Consider the following 7,445-nt stretch of genomic DNA (forward strand, 5'->3'; position numbering starts at 1 on the left):
CTTGAAAATATGACTTTGGAACATTTCCTGGGGACCGAATCAACAGAACAAAGGCCAACACACATGAAGATGATTTGGGGAAAAGGCCACAGGGATGGGCAGAGCTTAAGGGAGAAGAAAGGGGACTATCTGGGTGTATTTGTTCCACATCAAGAATTGTACTTTGTCTTTCCGATCCGCCGTCATGGGTGGAGCAGCTGCCATGATGCAGAATTTTGTGAAGACCCTTACAGGGAAGACCATCACGCTCCAGGTTGTAAAGTCCAAAATCCAGGATGAGGAAGGAATTCCCCCTGATCACAGAGGCTGGTCTTTGCTGGTAAGCAGCTGGAAGATGGCTGTACTTTGTCTGACTACAACATTCAAAAGGAGTCCATGCTCCATCTTGTGCTGAGAAAAGGAAGAAGAAGTCTTACACCACCCCCAAGAACAAGCACAGGAGGAAGAAGGTCAAGTTGGCTGTGCTGAAATACTACAAGGTGGATGAAAATGGCCAAGTCAGCCGACTTCGCCGGGAATGTCCTTCTGATGAACGTGGTGCTGGAGTTGTCATGGGTAGCCATTTTGACAAGTAGTTGTGTATGAATTAATAAAAAGAAGGAACTGAAGGGAAAAAAAATTGTGCTATGTATAAGTGTAAACCGAGGGAGAAGTCACTGAGAATATCAGAAAGCAGATTTCTTTTTAATTCCTGCTGCCTCTGTGAACAGCCACACTGTGGGCAGTGTGTTCCCTGGGGCCATTTCTTTCTGTGACCTCAGGTAAAATTTTAGTCAAGCCCTTTTAATTTTCTGGTCCCTTTTATGGTATTTCAAGCCATCGTAGAAGGCTTGGGTTTGGATCACATCATCCAGGGACGAGTCATGGTTAAAACTTACATCTTAACTTTTTTTTTTTTCCTGAGAAAGTCTCTATTATCAAGTGGACACCACACGCCTAATCCTCCTGCCTCAGCCTCCCAAACTCTAGGATTACAGTACCTACAGATAGGCTATTTCTCTGCCAGTGAAATGAGCCAATTCCAACCAGATTAGATTAGACTAGCAGCAGGTTTATTAGGAAGTTACTCCTGGGCAAGGCACTGGCCCCAAGATTGAAGCCAGCGGAGTTGCCATGGGGGCTTGGGGTGAGAAAAAGAATGTGCACTTGCAGAGAGAGGGGAGAGGAGGGAGGGAGAGAGAGGACTGAAAAATTCAGGGTTGGGGGTAGGGCATGCCGGATAGGGACCCTGGAGGCCAGGTCTGCTTTGATATGTAAAATAAGCACCTCAGTTACTTGTCCAGGTCTGAAACCAAGCACCTACCACACTACTCCTGGCTCTGAGAACTGTTACTGCCCCTAAGTCAGGGCCACCACAGATGTTGGAGGTCGATGAGGCTGACTCAACCCCTATGTTCCAGCCCTCCAGGCTTGGAAGGACAGAAGGAAAAGAGGATTCAAATAATCATCCTTCCTAAACCACAGCTCATGTTCTAGACTCTGACACTGTCACTACTGGGCTTGATGGCTATCTCTATGTCCATCTCTCTCCCTGTCTGTCCCTGTCTGTCCCTGTCTGTCCCTGTCTGTCCCTATCTCTCTCCCTGTCTCTCCCTGTCTCTCCCTGTCTCTCCCTGTCTGTCTCTACTCACCCCTCTCCCCGACTGTTCCTCTCTCTCCATCTCTGTCTGTGTCTCTCTGTCTTCTCCTGTGCTCCTACAGTCTTACTGAATACCCTCTCCCTCTACTGTACTTCTTTTGCTAGCTAGGTGCCTGCATCAGAGGTTTCCAGGGGCCTCTACCAGTCCTTCTGTTAGGAGCCTGTGCCCTCCAAATGGCCTGAGTACTCAGCAGTCCACTCTAATCATGGCCTTCCCTCTAGAGTAGCATGCGTACGGCCAAGAGGAAATGTTCCTGCATCCTTTACTCTGAAAATTCTTGGGTATGCGCTGATTCCAAGGCAGAAGGAGATTCCTGAAAGCCAATATCATATGACTTTCACACTCCTCCAGATTCACAGTGGAATTAAACACAAGTTCACTAGATCTACTAAACTCTTCAGGGTGCATAGTAGGCTCCCAGTGGTCCTCTTCGACCTCCCTGGGTAATAAACAGACACAGGACAGGTGCTCACAGCACTGTCTTGAAACTTGGAAAGGACTTAGCACACAGGTGGCCCAAACCCTCCTTTCCCTCTCAAGAATATCTGATTCTGTGATAGCATTGATCTGGGTAGGAAGGAGAGATAATATAGCAAAATCAAGGCTTGCCCATATACTTCAAAAATTCTTCATCTGGTCTCCATCTTCACTGTAGATGCATGAATAAATACACAATAGATAGATAGACAGATAGATAGATAGATAGATAGATAGATAGATAGATAGATAGATGATGATAGATAATAGATGAGATAGATAATAGATAGATCATAGATAGATAGATCATAGATAGATAATAGATAGATAATAGATAGATAGTAGATGTAGAAAAAAGATATGATAGATCGATGAGAGATGGATGATAGATGATAAAAAGATACATGATAGATGATAGGTAGACAGGTGATAGATGGTAAATAGGTATATAGATAGACAGACAGTCTTGGCCACTGCCCATCCCATATAGCATAGACAATGCAGGGTAGTGTTTAGCTAGGATTTCCAATTTAATACATCTGTGAACTCATTTTTTTTTTTCAAAACATGTTGCTGAAGCTGCTCTTGGCTGTGGTTATATCAGCAGCTCGTTAACGGGCAAAAGGAAAGAGGGTGTCTCTGTCTGCCTAAATGTTAAAACAAGGTCTCTGTGCAATCAGGATGCCAACATACGTCCACATGGGGTGAAAGAAGAAACTAGATTAAACTCTCAGGCCACTGCCAAGTATAAGCTGCCACCCAGGGGACCCAATGGTCCCATCAAACACCGTGGAGGGAGCCACTAGGCCAAGTCTTCCACCTCGGATACTGGAAAGCCCCCAGAATCCTTCCCACCCTTGTCTTTGCAAATACTGAACACTGATTCACAGGCCCAGATGCCATCAGCCCAGGTAAACACGGCTCTCAGATCAGCCACCATGGGCAAACAGAAGGATTAACATCACCGGCAACCACAAACACTAGGAAGGCAAGGGTCCTTAAAGCCTTGGAAGGCCTCCTGAAAGCAGACAGAAGTGCTGGTGTGTGGAACTCCTAGCGTGTATTGCTGATGGCAAGGCTCCCTAAACCAACGACGACTGTATACTTTATCACGTCTCCTGAAGCAGTGAGGGCTGTTAAACATGGAATTATCCTGGGGGGCATAAAACCAGGACCTTTCCAAGTCACCTCCAGATTCCAAAACAGCGGTATCTGTGGTGAGAATGAACCCCACCTAACCCTGTTCTGACGTGGCTAGCCAGTTCAATATCTTGGCCTCCACTGGGGTTGGTCGTTTATAGCATGCCTTCAAGGGTCGGATCAGACGCAGGAAGAGTCTCCGATAAGCCCTTGACTCTTCCCATGGTTTAGAATTCCCATGCTGTGAATAGCTACATGAGGTTACATGCAGTTTCATGACCACAAGGCTCCTATGTCTTCGGAAAAAACATTAGCTGTCCCTGATACAATTCTCAATACAGTACAAAAGCACAAACAGCCCTGAGTACAGCACAGGCCCGTAGCGAGGAGCAGAAGCCACTTCATGCATGGGTGAAACGCCAGCCCCACTGGAGGAGAGGTAAAGCACAAGCTCTGTCATTAATTGTCTAACAGGCTGACTTGGGAAATACGAGGTTACACGGGATCTGACACAGCAAAGCAGACGCCGACATGCTGACTTCTCGTAAACCTGCCTGCCCCTTCCTCTTCCTAAAAAGGGCAACATCTGCTCCTCTCACTTGCGAACACCACCAGTGCCTGCTTAGACAGCAAGTTCTGTTTGCTATGATGCAACTGTCTTAACAGGAAGTCTAAACCTCAGCTCCTGTAAAAACCAACCAGCTTAGCCCCAGAAAGACTCTCCTTGGGGAGATACAACAGCCACCCTCAGAAGGTCACATGGTTCTGACAATGCCTAACCCTTACAAACCATAAATATCTCTGATCAAGGCCGGGTCTCTTCAAGCTATAGCTGTGTGCTAATTAAACTTTCCTTTACCTCCGAGTGCTGAGAATTTCCAGTTGAGGAATGCTGAGAAACAAACTCAACATCGCCACACTCAATGTGGCTCCAGAGACTTACCTAAGAGAGACAGAGAAACAGAGAGACAGAGAGACAGAGGAGGAAGAGGAAAAGCAGCAGGAGGAGGAGGAAGAGGAAAGGAGGAAGGAAAAAAGAAAAAGAAAGAATTGTTAGACTATTTCTATTTTTATAAATACTATACCTATCATCCAGTCCTGATAAGTCTACCATCATTTTTTTTTTTTTTGGTGGTGGTGAAAATTAAGCAAACTTCAAGCCGTTAATGAGCATATTAAGCCCAAGGATTTTGGTTGAAGGCTTCAAATAAAAAAAAAAAAAAAGATGTGTAGTCTGTTTAAAAGGAAAATAACGTCCTACAAACTGTTGCTTAGCCTGACTATCTGAGTTCAAAGGAATCCATGCAGTGAAAGGAGGAAACAGCTGTCGAAAAGCTGTCCTCTGACATTCACACACCCGTTGTCACACACACACACACACACACACAGTAAAAAAGTAAAACATCAGACATATCAGTTAGTACACAACTGCAATCCCAGCATTCAGAACTCTGAGGCAGAAGGATTGTCATGGTCAGCCTGGGTTACCTAGTGAGTTCCAGGCTACCTTGAACAAAAGATATTAATAACTTGTTAATATCAAGCCAATGATACTGATCAAGTTTCAAACTATTTCTAAAGAATGATGCATAGCTCACAGGAAAACCTAGTATTGATCCTATCAGCTTTCAGCAAATGATTATCGAAGAATAAAAAATTCATTTCCAGGCTTAGCATCATTGCCTGCCCCCTTAGCACTGCCATTCAAATGACCACATTGTAACAGATCATAGGGATGAGGACAGATCCATCCTGGAGCTTTCACCTGCTTCTGAGAAACATTGTCTCATTTGCTCCTCATGGTCGCTGCTGCCATCTGCCCTTGTCACAATGACACACCAGAGATTTCCAAGAGCTAAGAAACTGGTAGGAGGCCACTCAGCAGGCACATGGGTACTAAGAAACCAACATCTCATCTTGTTACTTTATTGCTTCTCAACTATAATAGGTTGGAACTTCTCAAGTTATAACTTGGGATTTTGAAGCACCTACAACAGAAAACCCAGAAACCAAGCAATCTGTGTCCATTGAGGTGTTCTATAGAAACGATTCAAGCCCAGGAACCACAGATATCACCATGACCACAGCTCAGGAAGAGAAGCTGAGGACAAGGGAAGAGACCTTCAAAGGCAAACAAAGAGTTCTTCTGTACTCACCATAACCGGAGTTACCAATTCCCGCTTTACTAGACAACTATGTTTGAAATTGCATAGCTTCCAGGACCACCTGCTTTCCCTTTATCAGAAAATAAGGGGAGGGGGTTTACAAAGGTCAGGGAGCCAGCATTATGCCATTTATACAGTTGAATTGGGCCATAGAAATTCCCAAGATCTTAGCCCAAGCGTCACTGTTTCTCCCAACATATGGCAGTCATTGAGTAGGAACAACGCTGGAAGCAGAGAGGCAACCTTGCAGGCTCTCCTCCCAACCTTGCCGGCTCTCACAGGTTGCACCCCAAGAATTAGGATGCTAAGGTCACAGCATCCAGGAATAGGAAATCTTGGACCTAAATCAACCTGGCGTTGGTTCTGACAGCGCCCCCAGGCTCTCAGCATCTGTTAGTTTTCTATACTGGAAAGAGATGGACTCCTGTCCCCACTAACAACATTCTCATCCACCAAGCCGCTTGGCATCTTACCACGTTCCACTGCGATGTTCTTGCTCAGAGGGAGTCTCAGAGGCGGGAAGGATCAAATCCTCTCACATCTGGACAGCATCTTCGAAATGCAGCACAAGAGAAATGCTCCCCACGAGACATAAACATATTTATGATCCCTAAGTTACAGTTGGATAAAGCGAGCTAGGAAAAAATCTGAATTTCCTCTGTAAACTAGATTGGTTAAATATGCTGTATCTTTCTGGAGGGAGAGGAAACAGCGCAGAAATGCATCCTCATTAAACCTTCTGGAACATTCTAGGGTCGTTTTCTAGAGAAAAGGGAGGCAGATGGGTCTGAAACCAGTGGGTTCTAACTTTGCTTTTTAAAGCAGGCCTGGCCCCATTTGTTTTTTTTGTTTGTTTGTTTTGTTTTGTTTTGTTTTTCAGCTCTGTGTAAATTCCTCTTTGGGTCTGGAGTTAAAAGATAAGTACCAAATGTTCGTGGCAGAATGAAGCAACTCTCTGTGGAGCCCGTTTCTTCCTGTTTCTTATTTAAGGCATTAGTAATTATTCTGAGCTGTCTTCCTCAGGCACGGAGAAGGCAGGTTCTAAAATTCTTCCTCTCCCCCCCCCTTGTACCCTCCCCACAGTTGAAGGAAAACTGGGGAGCATGTTTTCCCCTTTCGAGTTGCAGTTACTGACGACTACTGTTCAGCTTTTGGCTGTCTGGGCCCTGCAGTATGGAGTGGCGGGAAGTGGTCTACTGACAATTAATCCTCAGAGAACAAAGACCAGAACACAACAGTGATTCTGCTAATAATAGGAAAGCAAATTTTCTGAATATAAATCACATTGTTGTGTGTTTCTAGGGTAAGTATCCGTAAGTTTCCAATTTAGAATAGAGAAAAAAAAGGCAATCTCATGTTGATATGAAACCAGTGAATTTCATTCAATAAAATCAGCAGCGATCAGTTGACTAAACCAATGTTATTGAAGCAAACACTAAGGTATTTTTTTTTTGAAGAGGAAAAATACAAGTGGGGGGGAAGCCCCAAATCTCTCCTGCAGCACACGATCAATGTTAATTTATAGATGAATTAACATTTGATGGCACATTTCTAATGATCTTTATTAAAATCTCTCCTCCAGCCCAAAGGTATAGGTACCATATTTTTTTTAAGTCAAAGAAGGAGGAAAAAAAGTCTAGTATCGGTACCCCTTCAAGTTATTTCCTTAAAAAAATAATTTTAAGTACAATTAAAATAAATGGATCTGAGCTCATTCCTTTATTAGCTTAACAAAGTACATCGGGAGCATATCAGAGGTCAGAGATGGAGAAGGCCTGAGCTACCCTGAAGGACCTCACGGAGCACTGGGGGAAAGTGGCGTGGAACCGCTTAGAAAACAATATCCAGGTGCTATCGCTCCACAAACAGCTCCAGCCGGGACCAGTTGTGGCTCCCGGGGAAAAAAAGGAAGCTAATAGTAGCATCCTCTTCCGCGACAGGAGTCACAGGACTGTCATGGCTGAACGCTACAGTCACCCTCGCTTCACTTCAACACTCGGCACTGTCGTTCCATTTTACACAC

At 44.6% G+C, this 7,445-nt stretch overlaps 1 pseudogene; it reads left to right on the forward strand.

Annotated features, from left to right (window-relative positions):
- The first annotated feature begins 205 nt into the window (after nucleotides 1-205).
- On the forward strand, nucleotides 206-575 carry LOC116883287 (annotated as a pseudogene).
- The last annotated feature ends 6,870 nt before the right edge of the window (nucleotides 576-7,445 follow it).

The sequence above is a fragment of the Rattus rattus genome, chromosome 14, assembly GCF_011064425.1.
Source record: "Rattus rattus isolate New Zealand chromosome 14, Rrattus_CSIRO_v1, whole genome shotgun sequence".
NCBI classification, from domain to species: Eukaryota; Metazoa; Chordata; class Mammalia; order Rodentia; family Muridae; genus Rattus; species Rattus rattus.